The sequence below is a fragment of the Talpa occidentalis genome, unplaced genomic scaffold, assembly GCF_014898055.3.
Source record: "Talpa occidentalis isolate TD23 unplaced genomic scaffold, MPIMG_talOcc4v2.1 talOcc4.6, whole genome shotgun sequence".
In the NCBI taxonomy this organism is placed as follows: Eukaryota; Metazoa; Chordata; class Mammalia; order Eulipotyphla; family Talpidae; genus Talpa; species Talpa occidentalis.
Window position 1 is genome coordinate 64413152 of NW_023604972.1, and position 27676 is coordinate 64440827.

Consider the following 27676-nt stretch of genomic DNA (forward strand, 5'->3'; position numbering starts at 1 on the left):
CACAGGCTCTGCAGCGCCGGTTCGATCCCCGGCTGCTCCCCTGCCACAGGAGGAGGGTCCCGCATGGCACACAAACCTCTCCTGCCGCCCGCTGCTCCCCTCAGCAGTGTACTTCGGTCCTTCTGCCTGCTCTGCTCCCTGCTCTGGCTCTGGTGAATTCTCTCACCCTCCCGCGCTTCTGACTGTACCCAGTGCTTGTATAAATGAACAAAATAAATAAAATAAATAAAATAAAATAAATAAACAATAAACACAGAACTTATTCTTCTCAAACAAATAAATAAATAAATAAATAAAATAAACGGGCACAAGACCTAAACAAACATTTTTCAAAAGAAGACATACAGATGACCAGCAAATGAAAACTATTTATCATCATTTATTGTCAGGGAAATGCAAATCAAAATCACAATGTTATACCCCCTCATTCCATTCTGAGAATAGTGTGAAATCAAAAAGACAGAAAACAAGTGCTGGTGAGAGTATGGAGTTACAAAAACTCTTCACTCTTGGTAGGTATGTTGAATGGTTATTCTCAATGGAAAACAGTATGTAGTTCTCCCAAAAGATTAAAAATGTATCTGGGGCCTCCCCAGTAGCACATCAGTTGAGCGCTGCCTTGTGGGGCTGCCCGCAGCTTGCCAGTTGGATCCCCGGCTGCTGGGCGAGGGTCCCACATGGCCCGCAGACCTCTCCTGCTGCCCGCTGCTCCCCTCATTCGTCATTCTGCCTATTCTGCTCCCCGCTCTGGCTCTGGTGGGTTCTCTTACCCTCCCGTGCTTCTGACTGTACCCAGTGCTTGTATAAATAAATAAAAAAAAATGTATCTGCATATGACCCAGCAATTAGACTCCTGAATATCTACCCAGAGAATACAAAAACACTAATTTGAAAGGAAGCATGTACCCTAAATTTACTGCAGCGCTGTTTACAATTGCAAAGGCGTGGATACAACATATGTCCCCCAAAACAGATTATTGGATCAAGAAGATTTATATATATATATATATACACAAAGGAATGCTACTTAGCAATCAAAATAAATAAATAAATAAATAAATAAATAAATAAATAAATAAATAAACTTATGCCATTTCCAACAAAAGGGATGGAGCTGTAAGGAATTATACTAAATGAAATAAGCCAGAAGGAGAAAGATGAATACTCGATGGTGTCACTTACATGTGGAATATATAGGAACCAAAGGGTCAGACAAAGACAAATTTTAAAACCAAATCTTGAAAGCAATCATAGAACTGTGATATCCAGATGTGGAGATGGGAGGGGGAGCAATGAATAGAGTGGGGAGGGAGCACATGGACTGTGGTGAATGACTTACACTTCTTTGTTGGTGGATGCACTCTGATGACTACAACTGAAAGGGGTGATCTTATACTTGAAATAACTAACAATGATGCAAACCAATGGTCCTTCATTAAATAAAATAAAAATAATCAAGAATAAGAAAATTTTATACCTAAATGAATGGGATATGCTCGAGTTATATCAGACAGTTCTGTGATATATCATCTATATCAATAATTGTCAATTTCCTACCAATGTGATTATATAAATATATAATACAAATTCTGAAATACAAAATTAGTTCAAATATTTTCAATTAGGGTAAAGGGGTGGGGGGAAGCACTAGCACAGAGAGAAGTCAGAAGGGAAAGGTGAGGTAATATGGTCTGAAGATTTTACTCTCAACTGCACTTGCAATCCCTAGAGAAGCAGAACATGGATTCTAGGATCACTCAAGTTGCTCTGAGAGGAATGACTTGGGGTTGGGGAGTAAGGGTGGAATCATGGATATAGTCCTATTGTTATATCAATAGCTTAGGTGAACAATCTCATTAGATTTGGATAGATTGGCTCTGGTGAAGGTAGTGAAAAGTGGTCAGCTTTGAACTTTATTTCAAAGATATAGCCAAAAGTATTTGCTACTGAATTGCAAATGAATTTAGCTAATGAATGAATTGCTAATGAATTTAGCTACCATTAAATTTTATATGTAAAAAAGCACTAACAATTTAAAAGTAAACAAATGTGCTGGTTTCAAGTATTTTAGTTCTTTCCCACCATGGTTTGGATCACTGGTTCTCACACTTGGGTGCATAACAGAATCATCTGGAAAGCTACCAGAACACTGAGGTGGGCATATTGATGCAGGATGTCATCTGAGCATCTGTAGTTCTACCAAGTTCCCCTTTATTGTGATGTATGCCCAAGTATAAAATTTTTTTTTTTAGGAAATTGTTTGATTTCATTCTATGTTCAGGCACTTTTCTTTATAATTTATTCAAAATTTCCTGGGTAGAAAATGAATATTTTAGATTAATTATAGTTACTTTTTTTTCTTCCTGACATTGACTTTCCTGCTAGGATTTAATCCCCAAACTGAATAAATTATCTAGTTCCCACTGCATTTGAAAATCACATTTATTCTTCTGCCTGTTGCCCATCAAGGCAGGTGAGTGTGAATTCTCTTACTGTTTCCATGAACAGAGAAAGGAACATTTGTTGTCACAATGGAACACTATTTTTTTTTTTTTTGCTTGTTACACTTACCTTCTTGGCCTTTAGATCTTTCAGTTTTGCATTGTGCCCTCATTTTTAAATCAGAGAAAATTGCACCACCCACAAGGACCTTGCTGTATTTTTAAGTCCTAGCAGCAGTAAATGGGTAACTCAGAGAGAAGAAAAGTGTTCTCAAATCTGGGTCATCCTGACTGTTGCTGAATTAAGGAATAAGCATTGAGCCCAGAGCCTGTGGTTTGTATGCCCTTGGTTTCCACACAGCAGGCTGCCTCTGTGTGATTGAGGAGGTGCTTAATGAGATGCAGTGGAGTGATGGAGACTTCAGGGGGAAAAAGGGAACCAGAGGAAAAAATATTGTACAATAATGTAAATGAAGTAAAGGTAATGGCCAGTGTTAACAGGTTCCATTGCTTTCAGTAATTCAAATGCTTTCAAGATGAATCTCTAGGACAAGTGAAAGATACAGCACAGATACAATCTAATTGATAGAACTGTTATGAGCAACTGATTCTATTGTTATGAACAGGCTGAAGCAGATAATCTGTTCAAACATTATCACACTTTGTAGTAATCTTCAAAAAGGATAAATTTATAGATGAAAGTTTGAATTGAACTTTTTTATACTCTCACATAATTACATGAAAGTACAAGGTTTCAAAATAGCCAACATATGAACTGATAAGTGGAATCGATGTAATATTAAATCATTTAATTAACATAGTTGAAACTTAAATCATACGTATTTTTAACAAAAATCTCTTCTGAAAATTCAGGTATCACCCATATCTACAGAAATATCTGAAGAATGCAGATAATTCTAAAAACTCTGCATTTGAAGGGGTGTGAACCTATACCTCTGAATTATATAGTGTTGTAAATCAATGTTACCTCAATAAAGTAAATAAACAAGTATTTTAATGGATTTCCATAATGCACTGCATCATGTACTATTTTTACTGTGTTTCTAGATTTTATATTGCATCTTCACTCATGGTCCAAATAGTCATGAGAAAAATAATTGAACAATAACTCCTTCTCAGTTTTATTACCTTTTAATTCTTCTATAAAGGTTAAAGGAATATTATTAAATTCATTGAAATTCTTAGGAGAAATGTTGCTATTTCTTTTTTATAATTCAATCAGACCTCGCAGAACTTAAGACACACATCATACTTGAAATTACTTAGAAAATAACTGGCCTCATTGTTCCTAGTGATATGGATGAATCAGTGTTCTAGTGGAATGTATATCTGTTACCTTTTAATTGAGAAAACACTTTTTAATCTAAAATATACAGATAACATAAATATGGGAATTAAAACTTATTAAAAGTTTCCAAGGAGTCACAGGGATATTTTTATAAGATCAAAGAAAACTTACCCAGTTTCCAAAATGTTTAAATAGGCATAACTTTACAAAATAAAATATACTTAAGCTACAGAATCAATAAATTTTATTTCATTTGTCAAATATTTGCTAAAATTATTATTCAAAGCATTTTTTATTATTGTCTCAAAGAAGGGGTGCATAAACCTTTGGAGTAGCAGAATTCTTTATTAATCAAAAGAAAACCAAAAGTTGTCACTTTCACTTCTGTGTATATACACACAATTGTAAAATTTCAAGAGGTCTTCAAATCACTAACATCCAGGTGAAGACCTTCTCATCTCCAAAGGAACTGAGGTTTATTCATTCAGAAATTACTTTGTTCTCAGAAATGTCTACATATTGAAGACACACAGGGAGATCCTAGTAAGTAACACATATATGTTGGTAAAACATGTTCCTCACCAATCACAGAAATTATTTCTTTTAGACTCACTAAAATACAAATAGAAGGTGGGCCTCCCCTGGTGGTGCAGCAGTTGAGCACTGGGTTGCGAGGCTGCCCGCAGCCTCTGCAGTGCCAGTTCGATCCCCAGCCACTGGCGAGGGTCCCACAAAAAAAAAAAAAAAAAAAAAGGTGATAATTATTACAGGCCTGAGCACACTAAGATAATTAAAAATACTCATTGAAAGAAAACAATGATTTTTTTTCTTTTCCCTTCCTCTTTAGTTCTTCCTTCCTTTTACAATCATAAATTTTAAATAAACATAAAGCCTAAGTTTTGCTTTAAAATTTATTTTATAAGCTTATTATTGAGTTAATGAGCATTTTTGAGTACCTACATTATGATGAGCACTATGCTTGATATTATAGAGACACATATCTAAATATGTAAGGCCATTTTTTATTTCCATCCATTTCTATGCTTTCATAGTCATGTGCTCTCTCTGAGCACTTGCTTTTGAAAAATTGTATTTTAACACTTGACTGTCTCTTCAGCAAAAGCCATCTATTGGAATAATAAAACAGATTACATACTGCTGAGCATGATATTGTGTGATCAAGCAGAGAAAAGAAATGAAGATGTGTTTTACATTGATGAATGTCAGGAAAAATAGAAAAAAACATCAAGAGATAAAGGATAAATACCTTAATATATATATCACTATTTATGCTCTGTTCAGAAACATCCTAAATAAAGAATGTGACAGTGATATTCAGATAAGGGTGTATAACAGTGAACCATCACTCCGTTTATAAATTTTATTGTCTCTCATTTGGGAAGCTGTAAGGTGTGTAAGTGGACTGAGTTAGGCAATATAAACAGAGGCAAAAAAATGGGCAAGTGTCATTTCAGGGTTCCTGTGGAAGTTGTTCATAATGTGGGAGTGTTTTTAGTAGAAACCCAGTAAAGACTTTCAACTTCTGCAACTATTCTTTCAGAAAATAAAGCAGGAAAATAATGATATTACTAGTACTACTAATGATAAAATAGTGATAGAATTAGTGGTAGTAGTGGTAGCAGTATTAAAGGACAGAAAAATAACAAATAATCACATGTAGTTATTTTATACCTATTCTGAAATAACAAAGTACATGTGAAGAAGCAGTAAAAACAATAAAAATCCAGTCATTATGGAAAAGTAGAGTCTTAGCTGCAATAAAGGCAGTCAATAAAAATGCTCTCTCATTTAAACATCAAATGCACATTGTTTTGCAACACCTGTTATTCAGCCATAATAGCTTTCTTAACCTGTCAAAGTGTTTAAGCTGTAGAAAAGAAATGGATCTCCAGCTGTGCTATTCTGTGGAGAAAGCCTGTGCTAAGCGATATTAGTTTAATGAAATGTGTACAGATTGTAATTGTGGTAATAAGAGGGCAATTCCCTGAGGTGCTGTAGGAAGGCTGTGAGCACAGCCAGGCAGAAAACAGAAACTTGCAGGCTGAGAGAGAAAATGGGCCTGCTTTTCAGAGAAGGCAGGCTGTGAGGATGAAGTACTAAGGGAAGAGGAATCCTGTGAGTGTGCTCTCCTCAGACTCTCACTGAGACTGAAACCAGGTACACCAGGGGTTAAAACTCTCTCCTAGCAGCACAACTGACCCAGAGCAAATCTGAATCAGTGTTAACTGTTCTGCAGGTGCTGGGGACTCAGGGGAAACAACTCTCAGTCTATGACAAGATGACAATGACTTTCTGAAACTCATATGAGGGTGAGAGAGAATGAATAATCAAGAATAATTGAGCTATAAAGATAGTGAAAGAAAATAAGAAATCAAGATATGTTGTGAATGGAGCAATAATTGCCTTAGCTTTGTGTATCTAAACATTTAAACCAGGATTTACTCTGGGAAGAATGTACTTCAGGACCACTCCTGGGAAAAGGAGCCACTTCTTTCTGTTACTTAATAGACTATCAAATTGTCACTATTTTAATCCTCCCAAATAATTTAAAAGCAGGAAGCTAAGGTATGTCTAACAGGTCTGCAAAGAGTAGTAGTATATTTGTAACTATTTTTCTAATTAGCTGTGTGACTGTGGACAAGTCAAAGAACCCCTTAAGACCACCATTTCATTGTTGTGAATCTGAGGAAGTCAATCTAAGCAATTACTGGATACAATGACTATCAATATTTCCTTTTTACCTAATAACAGCAAGTTCTATTTTAACATTGACTCTCCCCTCTGTGTTCATGTACTGTCTCTTTGACTGTAGAATTTTAAAGAATTCTACCAAAATGCAAGTGTGAAAACATACACGTGATGTGATTTAATTTCTCTATAATTTCACATGCAGTTTGCTTTCTCAAACTATTTATCTCACTCAATTCTAATTTTTCTATAGGAGGATACTGAAATGGTCCTTCTCTTACTCTCTTGTATAGTCTGGTATGATTCCTCCACTCCCTTCACTTTGCTTGATTATTCTTTCTCATCCTTCAATTATCAGTTCAAACGTTACTTCTTTCAAAATGTCTTCTCAAATCTGAGCAAGGTATTCATCCCATAAATCCCTACAGTCCCTTCTCCTGTCCACATTATGATATCAATCTATATTGTTAAGCATAGTTGCTAATGTCAACTAAAGTCAAACTCCTTGAGAATAAGGTTTAAAGATTTATGTTAATATTGGTTATGCTAGTAGTGCTAGAGAATAGTGAAATTCCTGATACCTGATAGACTAACAAGGATTTTGCCTTAAATCAATGAATGGGTAGAACATTAAAGAAAACTTAGTTTGCCCATAACTGGCAACATATCGTTTGCCCAATGTGTTTCCTACTAGTTAAATAACCCTGTCTCTGTGTACTTCACTCCCTGGATTATTAACTTTCTTCCAGGCAGCAAGTTGTATATGTTGTTTAATACCTTGACTACAAGATTGTTCAATAAATTTCTTTAAAATATATGATTTCTTTTCTAAAGAGAGAGAATCCATTTCCTCCCCAAAATTAAATTCACTCCAAAAGGTGTTTTTTAAAGATTTATTTGTTTCTACAAGAACTGGGGTACAAGTCAGTGGTGCGGGAGGGAGAGAGAATTCACCAGAGAAAGCTGGGAGCAGAACAGGCAGACAGACTGAAGACACTGCTGAGGGAAGCAGTGGGTGAGGCAGGAGAGATCTGCCACACCATGTGGGTTTCTCCCTGGCCAGCCAGGAATGAACCCGGATTGCAGAGGCTGTAGCCAGCTTCAAAGCACAGCCCTCAACCTGCCGCACCACCGGGGAGTGCCCACAAAAGGTATTTTTTTAATCCTAATGACACATATTGAATAGGGAGTTATATATCCAACTACTCAATACATGTCCTATTTTAGAGAGCATACCTATAAAATTTAGAGAAGAAAAGTCAGACAAAAAAAAATAACACCAGGATGAACAAAAATTACCAAGTTTATTTTCTGGTTTCATAGAACTGCAGGAGAGTATAATTATTGAACACAAAAGATATACATCCTGAATTATATTTGGTAATCATTGTTACTACAATTTCAGGTTTTCAAGTCTGGTTCTCCTGCCAGGAATTGATCACATGCTATGGTGGCTGTGCTGAGCCCTAGCCTCTAGACCACAACAGGTGGTGTCCAAGGAACTTCACTGACTGTCAGGCAAGCAAACAAAGAGGCGAATTTGTTTAGAGAAATACATATGGGGAAAAGTTTATTAAGGAAATAAGAAACAGACAAAAAGTGGGACTCCTAGGCCCACAGAACCAGGGAGGGGCAAAGACACAGTAATGGAGTTATGCCTCAATAATGTATACTTTCTTTCCCTAATTATTCTAAATCCCCATGCATCTCTCTGTAATTGGTTAGTTCTCAGTGGTATCACTCACTATGCTTTAATACCTTTCTGCCCAGAGTTACATTTTGCATTTCAGCCCTTATCTTAGAATCTTTTTCTTTTCTCCTTTATTGCTCTTGTCTGGGAATGTCCTGTTACTCCTTCACAGTCCTAAGTCCAGGAAGTGTCCTCTGGTTAATACCCTTTGGAATTTGCTGCCCTTATCTCTGGAGCCTCAATTATTTCTCCTAGGTTTTTTTTTCCTATGCTATTCTGAACCTAGAAACTATCTCCTTTCCCTATGACTCATCATGTGTGAATATAAAATGATTAGCTGATATAAAACTTTTTAGGAATATTTCTGAAAAAAAGAAGGAGAATGGAGGTATCACATGCCCAGACTTCAAACTATACTACAAATCCATAATAATTAAAAAGGTATGTTACTGGAACAAAAGCAGACACGCAGACCAATGGAATCAAATAGAAAACCCAGAAATAAAGCCACACACATAAAGACAACTATATGCAATGGAACAATGAAAGTTTGTTCAATAAATGGTTCTGAGAAAACTGGACCACCGTATGCAGAAGAATGAAACTAGATCACTACCTAACACCATGAACAAAATTCAACTCAAAATGGATAAAGAAAAAAATTGAAAATAAGATTTGAGGCCATAAAATATATAGAGGAAAATATAGGCAAAACATAGCATGACATATATCTCAATAACATCTTTAAAGATCCATCTCCCAAAGCAAAGAAAGTGAAGGAAAAGATGAATAGCGGGGACTACATCAAACTAAAAATCTTCTGCACAGCAAAAGAAACATTAACCAAAACAAAGAGATACCCTACTGATTGGGAAAAAATTTTTGCACTCCATACAACTGACAAGGGACTGATCACAAAGGTCTGCTAAGAGTTCACCTGACTCAACAAAAACAAAGTAAATAAACCAGTCAAAAAAATGTGCCCAAGAGCTTAACATTCATGTCTCCAATGAGAAAATGCAAATGGCCAACAGTTATATAAAAAAAAAATGTTCAACATCACTTATAATCAAGGAAATGCAAATCAAAACCACAGTGAGATACCAGTTACACTAGTGAGAAATGACACAAACAAAAACAAAAACAAAAACAAATTAGCAACATTGAGGCCTCCCAGGTGGCACAGGGGTTAAAGAAAGCCCTATTAAGCTATAGGTAGCCACTGCAGCAAGAGTTCTAACCCCGCCAGCCAGGGAGCAACCCACATTGTACAGCAGACCTCTTCTGTCTCTCCCACTGCTTCCCTCAACAGTGTACTTCAGTAGATCTTCCTGTTCTGCTCCCCACTCTCTCTGGTGAATCCTCTTACCCCCCATACCTCTGGCCTATACCAGCACTTGTATGCATAAATAAATAAATCTTTAAAAAAAAAAGGGAGGGAAGAGCACATGGACTATTGTGGTGGTACATGGCTGAAATGATGGTGGGAATTTTACGGGGACTACACCTGAGATAAGAAAGCAAATATTGTACAAAAATGAACAATGATGTTATATGTATATATATATATATGTATATTAATTTAGTAAATAAAAGATGAATAAAAAACTGTTGGAATAAAATCCATCTTTTTAATTCATTATATATGATGTTGAGGCAGGAGGGAACAGAGCAGGATCTCTATGACCCAAGCAGATGGGGTAAAGGAGGAGTCCTGGAGCCCTCAGTAGCTTTTGCAGGTTATTATTGGGATATTCCAGGTACATGGCAGCCAGGGGTGCTGGAGGGCTGGGAGGCGAGTCTTCACTTACTCTGGTCTCCCTGGCGTTTTCTTGTGGCCTCTGCTTCTCTGCTGGTACTGCTCTCTCTCTCGCTCTTTTTTCCTGCTCTTCCACTCTGCTAGCATCCCCATGACACTGCTCTTATAAGCTCAGTCTCTCAGCCCAGGTATACCCATCTCCGTATGCCCACACCCTCCTCCAGGTGCCCGCTATCAGGCATGTGATCAGAACCTCAGATCCATCATCAGTCCTAATGGCCCGAGGGCAGAAAAGCCTGATACTTTTTTACCTTAACCTACAAATGCCCAGAAATAATTTTTAAAAAGTGGATTAATGATAAAATTAACCAGATAGAGCTTGAGATCTAGAAATAATACATTAAATTGTTATTTTTTTCTTTATGCCTTAGGCATAGTAGAAGTGTATTAAACTTTGAAATTCAAAATTAGGTGCATATCTAGACTCTTTAATTTTCTGTAGGTTGACTTGTCTGAACCTCAGTTTCCTCTTATAAAAATATCATTAAACTTATGTATACTCTGGGGCCTCCCCTGGTGGCGCAGTGGTTGAGCATTGGGTTGTGAAGCTGCCCGCAGCCTCTGCAGTGCCGGTTAGATCCCCGCCCGCCGGTGAGGGTCCCACATGGCGCTCAGACCTCTCCTGTCGCACCTGGTGCTCCCCTCAGCAGTGTATTTCATCGGTCTTCCTGTTCTGTTCCCAGCTTTGGCTCTGGTGAATTCTCTCACCCTCCTGTGCTTCTGACTGTACCCAGTGCTTGTATAAATAAATAAATAAATCTTTAAAAAAAAATCTTATTTATACTCTAATTTCTACTGGATACATCCACAAAAGTTGTGTATAGCCATGACAAATCACCATCCACAGTTGTTTAGGAGCAGACACCTAGAGGATTTGAGTTAAAAAAAAAAAAAAAGAAAAGAAAAGAAAGAACTCCAAGAAAAGCACAAGACTAACTTAACCCAGATATTGAAATTTATTTGAAATTTTATATTAGAACACATTTTTATATCCTCTTTAAGGGTTAAAATTTACTTGAAAACTGATATATCCTCTTTTCTTCCTTCGTGTAATTGCTAGAATTATATAGCTTTTGAGTTAAGTATTCAGAAAGCATGAGGTATAAAGAACCATTGATTGTTAATGCTAACATTTTTCTTATATTGTTATAGTTAGTACAATGTTTTCATTAACAGTAGATCACTTAATGTATGTCAGACATGTATTACATTACTGCTGAGGAACTACCTATGATATATTAGTCCTAAATAAATGTTAAATTTTCTATTGTTTGATTATCGTTAATGACATATCTGAGGATAAATAATATTGTAATTTAAGTTTTGTAAATAGGAAAACTGGTTCAAAGGATCAAGTGGCCTGCCCACACTTTTGTTTTTATTTATTTATTTATTTTTAAATATTTATTTATTTATTTATACAAGCACTGGGTACAGTCAGAAGCGCGGGAGGGTGAGAGAATTCACCAGAGCCAGAGCAGGGAGCAGAACAGGCAGACTGACATAGTACACTGCTGAGGGGAGCAGCAGGTGGCAGGAGAGGTCTGCTCGCCATGTGGGACCCTCCTCCGGGGAGCAGCCGGGGATGGAACCGGCACTGCAGAGGCTGCAGGCAGCTTTGCAGCCCAGCACTCAACTGCTGCACCACCAGGGGAGGCCTTGCCTACACTTTTTTTTTTTTAATTTTTTTTTTTTTTTACAGAGGCATGTTTTATTTATTTATTTGTTTGTATGTTTGTTTGTTTGTTTTGTTTATACATGCACTGGGTACAGTCAGAAGCGCAGGATGGTGAGAGAATTCACCAGAGCCAGAGCGGGGAGCAGAGCAGGCAGAAGGACCGAAGTACACTGCTGAGGGGAGCAGCGGGCGGCAGGAGAGGTCTGCGTGCCTTGTGGGACCCTCCTCCGGTGGCCGGGGAGCAGCCGGGGATCGAACCGGTGCTGCAGAGGCCAAGGGCAGCTTCGCAATCCAGCGCTCAACCGCTGCGCCACCGGGGAGGCCCTGCCCACACTTTTTTAATACTAGAAAATGGCAGGTTAGAATCTAAACCTGGGTGATATAATATGAAATTATGTTTCCTTATCATTTTTCTATGCATATGGTAAGTAAAAATGCATCTGGCTTTTCTGCCCTCACACTATTAGATTAAATGCATGTCTGATGGTGGACACCTGGTATGGGGTGTGGGCATGCATAGGTGGGTACACCTAGGCTAAGATTGGTCTTATAAGGGTGGTGTCACTGGGACACCAGCAGAGCAAAAAAAAAAAAAACACCAGACCAGAACAAGAACGAGAATGTAAACAGCAGAACCATGAGAAGAGAGAGAACAAGGCCATGAGAAAAGGCTGGAGAGCCCAGAAAGAGTGAAGACTTGCTGGAGGCTGGGACGCCTCTTAGCCTCCTGCCCCCTCCCCCACCGCACCCTGGCACCCCTGCCTGCGATGTACCTGGTAAAATGTAAAATAAAGCCTGAAAAAGCCATGAAGGTCTCCAGGGCTCTCTCCTTTACCTGTCTGCATAGAATCATAGAGATCCTGCACCGTGCACTTCCTGCCACTACACTAGGCTATAATATGTAAACGATAATATGTAAAAGATAACTAGATTATCATATAAAGAGGACAATATTAGAAGCCAAATATTTCTTTGTACTACTTATATGTATCACAAATGACATTTACTTTCACTAATAATTTATTACAATTCCCTTTTCAAACTGCAAGTGCTTAAAACCATGTTCTATTGTGACACTTTCATCACAGATATCTTTTGTAGATAATTAAGCTACCATCTGAAGAGAACATACTATGTTTGAGGTCTAACATCCAGGAACTTCACTATCATTTTTTCTTTTCATACTTAACCCCAAACATAAAAGGTAAATAATATTATCCCTAATTTTCTGATAAGGAAATTGAGCACTATGGTTACTAACTGACTTGCCAGGTATGCACAGTTATTGAAAGTAAAGTTAAGACTCTGGACCAAATATATCTGAGCGGTGTCCAGTATACCTCAATATCTTGGAAAAATAATGAAGAAATAAACATTTTTTATAGATTTTTTATTTTTTAGAATTTCTCAGGTCCTAATATAATAGATAAAATGAACCATGCCAGATGAAGCTGTAGAACAGTTTTTATTCATATTTACTTGAAAATGGAACTATTTTTCAGAACACTTTCTATAATGTACTAAATTTGTTTACTTTAATAATTAGATAATTTCTTTAAAGTTTTCCAATTCAAATGTTCTGTAGTTCTTTCCTAACCTTTACTGACTGGTTATCTGCTGTTGCTGCTTCTTAGACAAAACTGGTCTCAATTTCTTCCATGAGAAACAATTTATAAACCAAAACAGTTTGTGTATGAATGGAATACACACACACATATCTCATTAAGTGTAAATAATAACACAAAATAAAACAAAATGTGCTTATGCATAGATTTTAGGACTATCAGAATAAATTGTATAATTATTTGGAAACTGAGGTAGGTCTTCCTAACAAACTTAAATTTATTTTAAAATAAAGTTCAAGTAAGTCAAATAATTTAGCAAGTATCCTATGAGATGAAAAAGAATTGTGCTAGTGCGAGAATTCTAATATCTATTTCCAGACCAAATAGGATCTCAAAACCAAAGTTCATAATCTTTGTTTATTTCCTGTAAACTTTTTCTTAAATGCAATTTTGCACTAAATAAAATTCAAGTTCCCCAAGAAACTGAACATTTAATCTTAAATTTATGTACCTCTCAATAAAAGTTTGGAGAATTTCTGAGACTCTCCTCAGATAAGATCTAAAATTGTGAAATGTCACCATCTTCTTTAAACGCTTTATACTTCTCTGATCCACGATGTCATGGTGGAGCAGCATGAATGAAACAATCTGACATGTCCTGTCACAGAGCCAGATGCACCAGTTGAAAAGACTAATGAGCAACAAGTTTCAGAAAGGGAAACATAGAGCTTAAAAACTTGTCCTTATTTTTTTCTTTTGCATCAAATTTCCCTGAATTGTAGGTAACTTTCTACAAATCAAAGGCAAGATAATGACTGAGATCTGAACTGATGTTGACATTTGAATATAACAAATTTCTGGGATGGTCCTATGTTTTTGTATTCTTTTGATTCCTTTTAAATTTGAAAATTAAAAAGTATTTTATTTTTCTCCAGCAACAAATCAAAATAATCTATCATACTGGTGCATTCTTTTATTTTTTTTTATTTCATATGTCTTTACTATTTATTTTTTTTTAATTTTAGTTAATGTTTTCCTATTTCTTTATACACAGATGAGGAATATAAAGGAATTAAGTTTATTTTCAAATTAAATATTGTTTTCTTACATTGTTGTCAATTTTTAGACAGTATACAATTTCTCCCCTCAGGTGTATCCTTAATAAAATTGAATCTGTGATCGGAAATCTGATGTTAGTAAGTTTCTTAAACTAAAATATAAATATTCAGTTCTTTTCCTCCAAATACGTTTATTGAGGTAAAGTGGATTTACATTTTGTATTTGTTTTAGGGGTTAAGGATTAAACCTCTATAAATACATGTTCTCACACAAAATAAATGAGGAGAAAGAGGAATAGGTACAGATGTCAGAGTAAAACAAACAAACAAAAAAAATCCAAAAGGAACCCAGACTCAATGGAGTTGTTGAGCATGACAGGACAGATATTCTGACAATACTGATGAAATTTAAAAAAAAAAAAGATATAAGACATCAACAGAGTAAAGATAATGAAAAAAATATTTGTATAATGAAAGTAACCTTAAGGGAATTACATTTACAAATAATGCAGTAAAGATGCATTATAGCTGACTAAAAATACAACTAAGGGTCTTAATAGAAAAACACAACAATGGAAATAATGAACTTAAAAACACAATGCTGGTAAATACAAGTGTAGAATAAGGTAGAGAGAAAATAATTTAAGGTAATAAAATTGCATAAAGAGCTCTCTGGGACAATTTAAAGACAAATAAATTCTATATGATGGGAAGCCCAGAAAAAAAAGGAGAAATCATAGAAAATCTATTTAAAGAAATAATTGGCTGAGAGCCATTGCACTCCGGGAAATGAACTAGAAGTCATTATCCAAGAGGTCCAAAGAGATCCAAGAAAAATAATACTGGAGAGGCATACACCAAGGCATATTGTAATAAAATTTTCAAGACCCAATGATAAGAAAAAGAAAAAAAAATGTTACTATTTAAGGAAGGACCAATCAAACTATCAAACTATCAGCAAATTGTTCAATAGAAACATTACTAGTGCCATGGGATGGGAAAGGAATATTCAAAGTACTGAAAGAAAAAGATTTTCAGTCCAAAATGTTCTACCCAGAAAGAATAACAATCAAAATGGAAGGAAGAGTAAGAACGTCACTGAAAAGCAAAATAAATAAATAAATAAATAAATAATTTATCAACACTAATCCACATTTGAAAGAAATCCTTAAAGTGTAACTATAAAGCAGCATAATGGTGATATCAACCCAAAAGACATCCAAATTACTTAAACAGAGGAAGAGACATAGGAAGAGAAAGGGAGCTGTGGGTCTGCTAGACTTAAGTGGCCTCTTCAGCCACCATTATGGTTACCTGCAGTTCTGCATTTCTCTGCAAAGGTTAGAACTGCCCAGTCACAGTCATATGAGCCAAATCTTACAAGGTGCCTTGAACAGAAAACTTGATGACTCAACCAAGAACAGAAAACTTGATGACTCTGGAAAGGTATACATTAAGAGGTATGACCAGGAACACCTGGGGGGCTGAGGACAGATGCATAAACTTACTCCTGACTCATACATCATGAGGTATGACTGGGAACACCCAGGGGGCCTAGCACCGATGTATGACAAGGGACCCCAGAAGCTGATCAGTGGAATGCCTTCTTGATAAGATTAGGACTGTGGACAGGGGTTTGGGGTCTGGTTTCAATTACAACTCTTGGTCATCAAGCGGATAACATGGTCAGCAGACTCGTGACTCCAAGCCCTAGATGACATTCCTGAGTTTCACCCATCCTTTTCTCCTTGTCCTCCTAACACACGTAGCTGATGCTGTATGATTATTAAATCAATAAAAATGGCCAGGATCTTGCTCTCAGCAGCATCCTACCTTGCGCAGCCTGCTCCACGATTCCCGAGTCTTTGTCAGTGTGGTGTTGCCTGACACAACAGGAGGAGGAGAGTGACAATGTAGCTCAATAGAACCAACCATCTTAAATGTAAATGAATTGAACTTATCAGTCAAAAGATGCAGAGTGGGGCCTCCCTGGTGGCACAAGGGGTTAAGAAGCTACCTATGAAGCTATTGTCAGCAACTGCAGCAAGAGTTCAATCCTCAGTCAGGGAAATATCCACATGGTGCAGCAGACATCTCCTGTCTCACCCACAGCTCCCCTCAGCAGTATTTCAGTCAGTATGACTGTTCTGTTCCCCACTCTGTCTCTGGTGAATCCTCTCACCCTCTACACCATTGGCCTGTACCCCAGTTCTTATACGCATAAATAAATTAATCTTTAAAAAAAAAAAACAAAAGATGCAGAGTGGGGCCTCCCTAGTGGCGCAGCTGTTGAGCGCTGGGTTGTGAAGCTGCCTGCAGCCTCTGCAGCGCCAGTTAGATCCCCAGCTGCACCCCGGCCACCTGGCGAGGGTCCCACATGATGCACAGACCTTTCCTGCCGCCCGCTGCTCCCCTCAGCAGTGTAATTTGTCACTCTCTCTGTTCTACTCTCCGTTCTGGCTCTGGTGAATTCTCTCACCCTTCCGCACCTCTGACTGTACACAGTGCTTGTATAAATAAATAAATAAAAATCTAAAAAAAAAAAAAAAAAGATGCAGAGTGGTTGAGTAGATTTCAAAATGAAACCCAACTTACTAACAAATATAATTATAGACTTAAATTTAAATGTTGGAAGACAGTTACACAAGCAAATGACATGCAAAAAATGTCAATAACAGCTATGTTTATATTTGATAAACTAGACTTCCAATTAAGAAAGCAAAAAAGGGATAAAGTATGCATTATTAATTTAAGGATCTAATAGAAAAATAAGTGTCACTCATAAATACATATGCACCAAATGATGGCACACCAAAGGAGTGATACAGGACTAACCAACTAGGGGCCATCCTTCCTCATTTCATGTTCTGAATGTGGTAAGAATTTGACATGGACACTGAAAGGTTAGCAATAGAGAGTTCTGTTGGCCAAACAGAAAGAGAGAAAACTCTCCTCATGTGGAGGGAATCCAAATGAGTTTCTCATGTGGAGGGAACTAACTGCTACATAGTTCCAGGAATTAGGCTTTTATGGGTTTAACTGAGTGAAAAATCCCCAGATTTGACCTCTCTATACTGTCTCCTGTTGATTGGACAGTGCTACTTGGAGTTGTCAGTAGAATAGTCCTTGAGGAAATGCAAATGGCCAACAGGCATATGAAAAAATGTTAACAGGTGCATTGGTGAAGGAAACTCTACAGGGCCTATACCTGAATGTGGTGGGGGGAAGCAAATATTGTTTAAAAATAAACAATGATATAAAAATATAATAAAAAATCTAATTAATAAAATAAATAAATAATTAAAAAATGTCCATCATACCTTATAATCAGGGAAATGTAAATCAAATCCGCATTGAGAACCACCTTATACCAGTAAGATTGGCGCATATCAAAAAAACAAGCAACAATAAATGTTGGTGAGGATGTGGTGAAAAAGGAAGACTCCTACATTGCTGGTGGGTGTGCAAACTGGTCCAACCACTATGGAAAACTGTCCGAAGTTTCCTCAGTCTACTAAAAATGGATCTACTACATGACCTGGCAATTCCACTCCTAGGGATCAACCCAAAGGACAAAAAATATTGATTCAAAAGAATACCAGTACCCCCATGTTTATTGCAGCACTATTTACAATACACAAAACCTGGAAACAACTCAGATGCCCAAAAATAGATGAATGGATCAAGAAGATGTGGTATATATACACAATGGAATATTATTCAGCAATCCAAAAAGATAAACTTATGCCATTCACAGCAAAGTGGATGGAGCTAGAAGGAATCATGCTCAGGTAAATAAGTCAGAAGGAAAAAAGAAAAATATCAGTGGTTTCACTTATAACAGGAATATAGGGGGAACTAAATAAGACATCAGTGTAAAAAAATAATACAGTACAAAACACAAGCAAAAACAGACAATTATAAATCAGAGACATACTGCAGGGGAGAAGGAGGGAGAGGGATCAGAGGGAGGGAGGGAGGAGCAAAGGGGACAGAGGTGATGGTGCACAGGTACATTGGTGAAGGAAATTCTATGGGGACTACACCTGAGGGGGTCAAGGGGAAGCAAATATTGTTTAAAAATGAACAATGATGTGGACTCACCATTTTAGAATAGGGAACTTCACCTCATCAAAAACTGCTTGAAACTGGGATCAAGCTTACCCCACAGCCAAAGGTGAGCCTGGAAGACCCCCATGCCAGGCTCCTTCTGGCAGGCACTCGGAGCCCAAAGGGGGAGCAGGTAGTCAGAGTTGAGGCAGAACATGGGCCCAGGAAAGTGCGCTTCCGACTCGCCTTTTTAGAATAGGGACCTTCACCTCAACAAAAACTGCTTGAAACTGGGAGAGCTAGAGGGGAGTTAAAGGCGCCCACAAACCAGGTCCCATTTGGCAGGGAGTTGGAACCCATAGCGGGATCCAGCAATTTGGAGCCCAGCAAACAATCCAGCCACCCCACCTCCAGGGCAGTCTGTGGGACTTAAAGACACACCTTTGGAGTTAAACAAATACAGAAGGAGGAGATATTCTGTGACAGCAACTATTAATATATTCATAGTACCACTGTCCTACTGGACTTCTGGCATAACAGTATTTGACTCGATTGTTCCACAGTTTCCAACATCCCAGAAAGAGCACACCAAAAAGATGCTGGCCAGTACCAGTGACACAGTATCCCAAAGCATAGGACAAATTAGAAAACAAACAGCAGGGAGAAGAAAAACTACAAGTAACCAGGAAAGTCCTCAAGGAGAAGATACACCACAAAATAAAAATCACCCACCAGATTGCAACAACAATGACTTGGAATAACTTCTGAGCCTTCCAGACGGAGAATTTAAAATTGTCATGATTAAAAAACTGACAGAGGGCCTCCCTGGTGGTGCAGCGGTTGAGCGCTGGGTTGCAAAGCTGCCCGCAGCCTCTGCAGCGCCGGTTCCATCCCCGGCTGCTCCCCAGCCACTGGAGGAGGGTCCCACATGGCGCACAGACCTCTCCTGCCGCCCGCTGCTCCCCTCAGCAGTGTACTTCGGTCCTTCTGCCTGCTCTGCTCCCTGTTCTGGCTCTGGTGAATTCTCTCACCCTCCCGCGCTTCTGACTGTACTCAGTGTTTGTATAAATAAATAAATATATCTAAAAAAAAAGAGAGAGAGAAAATAAAAAAGATTTAAAAAAAACTGACAGAAGTCATTAAGGAAAACAACGATAATGGAAAAATAATCAATAATCAGAAGAATGAAATCCAGTCCCTAAAGAGGGAAGTGAAAGAAATGCAGGCGATAAAAGGATTAATAATGGAAGAGCTCAAGAATACTGGGGAAAGCAGTGGCACTGGCAGTTCAGCTCAGCGCTGTGTAGCTGTCAAGAGCCTCTGCAGCACCAGTTCATTCCCAGCCGGTGGCGAGGGTCCCACATGGTGCTGCAGACATCTCCTGTCTCACCTGTTTTCCCCTTAGCAGTGTATTTCAGTCAGTCTGCCTGTTTTGTTTCCTGCTCTGTCTCTGGTGAATCCTCTCTTTCCCCCGCACATCTGACCTTATACTGGTTATTGTCTAAATAAATAAATAAATCTTTAAAATGTAGATGAAATGGAAGAACAAATAAGTACTCTCGAAGACACAGAAATAAAAAGAACCACAACAGAAAAGGAAAGAGAAGCACGAATGAAAAAGACCAAAGAAAGACTTTGGGAACGATCTGACTCCATGAGGAAAGGAAATACAAGAGTTATAGAAATTCCAGAAGGAGAGGAGAGAGCCATAAGAGAAAATATTCAAGGAAATAATTGAAGAGAATTTACCAAACATGTAGAAGGAGCTGAAAATAGACGTACAAGAAGCAAGAAGAACACCAAACTTCCATGATGAAAGAAAAAACACTGCAAGACACATAATAGTAAAGCTCCCAAGAATCCAAGACAAGGAAAAAATAATGAAGCTGAGTAGAGGGAAGAAACAGATGACATACAAAGGAAAACCAATCAGGCTGACATCAGACTTCTCCGAAGAAACACTATGGGCAAGGAGAGAGTGGAGGGACATAGTCAACAGACTCCAAGACAACAAATGCCAACCAAGAGTACTCTATCCCGCAAAGCTTTCCTTCCTCTCTGAAGAAAGAATTAGGACTTTCCCAGACAAACAGAAACTCCAGAATTTCATTACGATGAATCCCCCATTCCAAAAAATACTACAAGGAGTCCTAGAGCCAGAAACAACAGTGGGACGAATAAGAATGAAACAATACCAAAAGAAAAAAAAATACTAAAAAAATAAATAAAACCAGAGAAAAGTCAAACAAAATAGCAAATACAGACACTAATATATCAATATTAACTCTAAATGTAAATGGACTAAACTCTTCAATAAAAAGACACAGAGTTGCAGGCTGGATTAAGAAACAAAACCCAACCTTTTGCTGTGTCCAGGAAACTCACTTAACTACAAAAGATAAAAATAGACTGAATGTAAAAGGATGGAAAACAATCCTACAAGCAAATGGAACAAAAAAGAAGGCAGGAATGGGCCTCCCCGGTGGTGCTGAGGTTGAGCTCTTGGTTGCGAAGCTGTCCGCAGCCTCTGCAGCGCCGGTTCCATTCCTGGCTGCTCCCCGGAGGAGGGTCCCACATGGCATGCAGACCTCTTCTGCAACCCGCTGCTTCCCTCAGCAGTGTACTTCGGTCCTTCTGCCTGCTCTGCTCCCTGCTCTGGCTCTGGTGAATTCTCTCACCCTCCCGCACTTCTGACTGTACCCAGTGCTTGTATAAATAAATAAATAAATAAATCTTTAAAGGGAAAAAAAAAAAAGAAGAAGGCAGGAGCAGCTATACTACAGCTATACTTATATAAGATAAAACAGATTTCAACTGAAACTCAAAAAGGTAAAAAGACATCCAGATAGTCACTACATTATGATCAAGGGGACAATACTTCAAGAAGACATAACATTCATTAACATACACTCACCAAATGAAGGAGCAGTAAAATATATCAGACAACTATTATCATTTTTGAAAACAGACATCAGAGAAAACACATTTGTAGTAAAAGACTTCAAAGCACCACTATCAACAATGGATAGATCAATGAGACAAAAGTAAGGACACTAAAGCTCTAAATAAGGATCTAGACCACATGGGCTTAACAGACATCTTTAAAACACTAAACCCAAAAATATATGAGTACATATTTTCCTCAAGCACTCACAGATCATTCTCCAGGATGGATCACATACTGGGACACACGACAAAGATCAACAGATACACCAAGATTGAAATCATACCAATCATCTTCTCTGAACATTAAGGCATCAAACTAGAAATAAACCATAAAAAGAAGGCAAAGAACTTTCCTACCTTATGGAAATTGAAACCCACACTACTGGAAGAGCACTGGACTGATGAGGAAATCAAAGAAGAAATTAAAAAATACTTTGAAGATCTCCTCTGGTGGCACATGCAGTTGAGTGCCTCACTATGAAGCTGTCTGCAGCCTCTGCAGTGCCAGTAGATCCTGCTTGGCAGGGGAGGGTCCTCTTGGAGCAGCAGACCTCTCCTGTCACACCTGCTGCTCCCCTCAGCAGTGTATTTAGTCAGTCTGCCTGTTCTGTTCCCTGCTCTGGCTCTGGTGAATCCTATCACCCTCCTGCACATGTGGTCTGTACCCCAGTTCTTATATGAATAAACAAAAAAATATTTTAAAAAATACTTTGAGATGAACAAAAAGGAGGACATCAATTTCCTAAATGTATGGGATGCAGCAAAAGCATTAATAAGAGGAAAATATATAGCAATACAGGCTCACATTAAGAAACTAGAAGAACTCAAAGAAACAACCTAATCTCAAATCTCAAAGAACTACAAAAAGCACAACAACAAAACCCCAAAACCAGTAGAAGAAAAGAAATAATAACAATCAAAGCAGAAATAAGTGAAATAGAAACTAAAAAAACCATCCAAAAGATCAACAAAACCAAAAGTTGGTTCTTCAAAAAAAATAGATAAAATAGACAAACTGCTAGACAAGTTCACAAAGGAAAATCGGGAGAGAATACAAATAAATAGGATCACAAATGAAAGAGGAGAAATCACAACAGACATAGCAGAAATCAAAAGAATAATAAGAAACTACTATGAACAGTTATATGAAAACAAGCTCAATAATCTGGAAGAGCTGACAAATTCCTACAACTTTACAATCATCCAAAGCTAGATAAAGAAGACATAGAACACCTAAACAGGCCAATTACAATCAGTGGAATTGAAATGGTAATCAAAACCCTTCCCAAAAACAAAAGTCCAGGACCAGATGGATTTACAAATGAATTCTACCAAACATTCAGAAACTGATTAGTGCCTACCCTTCACAAATTCTTTCAAAAAATTGAAAAGGAAGGGATAATACCAAACACATTCTATGAAGCCAACATTACACTAATAACAAAACCAAACAAGGACAGCACACAAAAAAGAAAGCTATAGGCCAATCTCTCTAATAAACACAGATGCAAAAATCTTCAACCAAATTTTAGCTATCAGAATCCAACAATGTAGTCATACGATAATTCACCACGACCAAGAAGGATTTATTCCATGGACACAGGGATGTTCAACACCTGAAAATCAATCACTGCAATCCAACATATCAACAAAGAGAAACATAAAAGCCATATGATAATATCAATAGATGCTAAGAAAGCTTTTGACAAAGTACAACACCCATTTATGATAAAGGCCCTTGAAATTCTTGGGATACAAGGAACATACCTCAACATCATAAAGGTCATATATGACAAGCCCACAGCCAATATCATTCTCAATGGTGAAAAGCGGAAAGCATTTCCACTAAAATCTGGAACAAGACGGGCCTCCCTGGTGGTGCAGTGGTTGAACACTGGGCTGCGAAGCTGCCTGCAGCCACTGCAGTAACGGTTCAATCCCTGGCCACCAGTAAGGGTCTCACATGGCCACAGATCTCTCCTGCGGCCCACTGCTCCCCTCAGCAGTGTACTTTGTCAGTATGCCTGTTCTGCTCCCCAATCTGGCCCTGGTGAGTTCTCTCACCATCCCTTGCTTCTGACTGTACCCAGAGCTTATATAAACAAACAAACAAACAAACAAACAAACAAATAAATCTTTAAAAACAAAATCTGGAACAAGACAAGGATGTCCACTCTTACCACTGCTTTTCAATATAATACTGAAAGTCCTAGCCAGAGCAACAAGACAAGAGAAAAACATACAAGGAATCTAAATAGACAAGGAAGAAGTCAAACAATGACTATTCTCAGATGATATGTTAATATACATAGAGAACCCAAAAAACTCCATAGAAACACTACTTCAACTGATCAATCAGTTTAGTAAAGTGGCGGGATACAAAATCAACACACAAAAATCAGTAGCCTTCCTATACACAAACAAATGAATCTGAAGAAGAAGAAATCAAGAAGATAATCCCTTTTATTATTGAAACAAAAATAAAATACTTAGGAATAAACCTAACAAAAGAGGTAAAGGACCTATACAAAGAAAACTATAAAACACTGCTAAAAGAAATAGAAGAAGACGCAAGGAAATGGAAAGACATCCCCTGTTCATGGATTGATAGAATTAACATTATCAAAATGGACATGCTACCAAAAGCAATTTACAGATTCAATGCTATTCCAGTAAAATTTCAATGACATTCTTGAAAGAAATAGAACAATATTGATGAAATTCATATAGAGCCACCAAATACCTGGAATAGCCAAAACCCTCCTGAAAAAAAAAAAATAAGTGAATGGCGTCATCACACTCCCAGAATTCATACTATACTACAAAGCCATAATAATCCACACTTCATGGTATTGGAACAAGAACAGACACAGGGACCAATGGAACCAAATAGAAAATCCATAAATAAACCCACAGATTTCTGGTAAACTAATCTTTGACAAAGGAGCAAAGAATATGCACTGGAGCAAAGAAAGTTTGTTCAATAAATTGTGCTGGGAAAACTGGGTCCCTACATGCAAAAGAATGAAGCTTGACTACTACCTCACACCATGCACAAACACCAACTCAAAATGGATTAAAGAACTAGACATAAGACCTGAAACCATAAAATATATAGAAAGAAATATAGCCGAACCACCACATGACATACACCTCAAAGATATCTTTACAGACACATCACCCAAAGCAGTGATAGTGAAGGCAAAGGTCAGCAGCTGGGACTACATCAAATTAAAGAGCTTCTGCACAGCAAAAGAGACAATAACCAAAACAAAGAGAAACCCCACCGACTGGGAGAAAATTTTTGCACACAACACTAATGATAAAGGATTGATCACAAAAAATCTACAGAGAGCTAATGAGACTCAACAAAAACAAAGAAAATAATCCAGTCAAAAAATGGGCAGAAGAGCTAAAAAGAAATTTCTCCAAAGAGGAAATGCAAATGGCCAGCAGCATACGAAAAAATGTTCAACATTGCTTGTAATCAGGGAAATGCAAATCAAAACTACAATGAGATACCATCTCACACCACTGAGAATGGCACATATTAAAAAAAAAAAAAAAAAAGCTAGCAGCAACAAATGATGGTGAGGTTGTGGAGAAAAAGGAATTCTCTTGCACTGCTGGAGGGAGTGCAAACTGGTTCAACCACTATGGAGAGCTGTGTGGAGATTCCTCAACCTACTAAAGATAGAGCTTCCATATGATCCAGCAATTCCACTCCTAGGTATTTACCCAAAGGACACAGAAACATTAATTCCAAAGGCACATGCACCCTTATGTTTATAGCAGCACTATTTATAATAGCTAAGATATGGAAACAACCCAAATGCCCAAAAATAGATTACTGGATCAGGAAGATGTGGTATATATACACACTGGAATATTACTCAGCAATCAAAAAAGATAAACTCATGCAATTTGCAGCATCATGGATGGAGCTGGATGGGATCATACTCAGTGAAGTAAGCCAGAAAGAAAAAGAAAAATACCAGATGGTCTCACTCATAGCAGGAATTTAGAAAACCTAAAAAAGGGACCAGGAAAAACTAATTATAATAATATATAATATTGTAATATTATAATTATAATAATATATAATATTGTAATTTTATATGTAATATTTTATATGTAATATATGTAATACATAATATTTTATATGTAATATTATAATTATAATAATATATAATATTGTAATATTATAATATTACAATAATACTATAATAAAGTAAAAATCAAAATCAACAAGCAACTATAAACCAGAGACACACTTGGGGGCGGGGGGCACGGAGAGGATGGATTAGGGTCAAAATAAGTGGGGGTGCAATTGTGTGGGGAATATAACCAAAATGAAAATGCATACATTATACACAAATGAAAAAAATGATATTAGAATTATAGAAAAATATTTTTAAAATTGAACAATGAAGTAAAAAATAAAAAAAAATAAAAATAAAGAGCATTCCTTGTTTATCTGACTACCTGCTCAACAACTAACATTCTCCATCACTACATAAGACAATAACAATTTAAGAGAGATATTAGTAAAAAAAAAACAAAAACAACAATGCACATAATTTAAGAGAGGTATTAGTAAAAGCACAATAATTTTAAAGAAATGGACAGAATAACAAGACAAAGTGCATATAAGGAAACAACAGATTTAAATGATGGGCTAGACCAAAGGTCTAGCAAACATCCGTGGAATACTTCACCATAAAACTGCTTCAGAACCATTTTTTTTGCAAGTGTAGATGATACATGTTCAAGAATAGAACATATTGGGGCCTGCCCGGTGGTGCAAGGGATTAAGTCTCAGCATTATAAAGTTATTGGCAGCCACTGAAGCATGGGTTTGATCCCAGGCCTTGGAGCAAACCCATATGGCGCAGCAGACCTCTCCTGTCTCGCCTATTGCTCCCCTCAGCAGTGCATTTCAGTAAATCTGTCTGTTCTGTCTCTGGTGAATTCTCTCACCCCCTGCACCTCTGGCATACATCCCAGCTCTTACATGCACAAATAAATAAATATTAAAAAAAAGTTTGTGACACAAACTAATTGTCAATAAAAGTAGACATGTACTTTAAAAAGAAAAAACAGGAAAAACTATGAATGCATGGAGATAAAACAATATTCTGCTTAATAAAATGTGTGCAAGAGGAAATCAAAGCATACATTAATAATATGTTGAAATGAATGAAAACGATGCTATAAGTTGCAGGAATATAAGGGATACAGTAAAAGTAGAAAGGGAAAGATAAATGCAGGGGCCTCCTTCGTGGTGCAAAGGGTTAAGCACCACACTATGAAGCAATCCACAGCCTCTGAAGCACTATTTCAATCCTCAGCCAGCCAGGGAGCAACCCACATGGTACAGCAGACCTCTCCTCACTTGCCCGCTGCTCCCCTCAGCAGTGTACTTCGGTCAATCTGCCTGTTCTGTTCCCCACTTTGTCTTTGGTGAATCCTCTCACCCCCTGCATCTCTGGCCTGTTCCCCAGCTCTTGTATGCATAAATAAATAATTCTAAAAAAAAAGAAAGATCAATGCAGTGCAGGCCCATATAGAAAAACCAAAAATGTCCAACCTAACATCATTGAAAAAGAAATATGAACTAAAATCAGAAAAATAATCAAAACAAGTGCTAAAATAGAGGTAAAAGAAATTGTAAAAAAAAAAAAATAATGACTAGCACAGGAAGAAACTGTGAACTGCACAAACTGATCATAAACGTTGAAATTGAAACAGTAACAAAATATCTCCTGCAAAACAGAAGCACAGACCCCACCAGATGGCTTTACAAATGAGTTCTTTTAAGCTTTGAAAGAAAAACTAAAGCCTACTTTGCTCAAATTATGTTTTAAAAATACAAGGAGAATCTTCTCTAATGCATTTTATGATGGCATCATTACTAAAATACTGAAACCAAGTAAAGACAACACAGAAAAAGAGTATAGCCAATATCATTAATGAACATTGATGCAAATACATTTAACCAAATACTAGCTAATTGAATTCAACAATACATTTTTGTAGAAATTCTGGCCTTTTACCCAGACAGAGGAAGAACAAGCAGTGAAGGAATAGCGAGATCAAGAAAGCTTTGTTACTCACACATGATTTCCCAGACCCCGGGAGCACTATAAGGTATGAGCACCGGTTTAAAGTCAAAGGGTTCCTTTTATACATAAATGCCTTCATATTTGCTACATTGATACCATTGTTTTTCAGCAGGCATAACCATTTGCTGCAAAGTCCCAGACAGCGAAGGGGGAAGGGGGCTGGGCAGGGAGGACTGGCAAAGGGAGAAAGAGGCAGACAACTAGAATGTCCTTGGAGAGACAGAGCAGCTTTGACTGGCTGCTGGATCCTTCTGAAATGCAACTTTATTTAGATAGGAGTGCTGAG

At 37.5% G+C, this 27676-nt stretch overlaps 1 long non-coding RNA gene across 1 annotated transcript in view; it reads right to left on the minus strand.

The window, feature by feature from the left end:
• The window catches only part of LOC129144761 (uncharacterized), a 67911-nt gene extending 40476 nt beyond the window's left edge, over window positions 1–27435 (minus strand). Inside the window, exon 1 of the long non-coding RNA XR_008549310.1 lies at window positions 27383–27435. This is a non-coding gene — a long non-coding RNA (uncharacterized LOC129144761). The remainder of the gene's footprint in view (window positions 1–27382) is intronic.
• Between the last annotated feature and the right edge of the window lie 241 nt (window positions 27436–27676).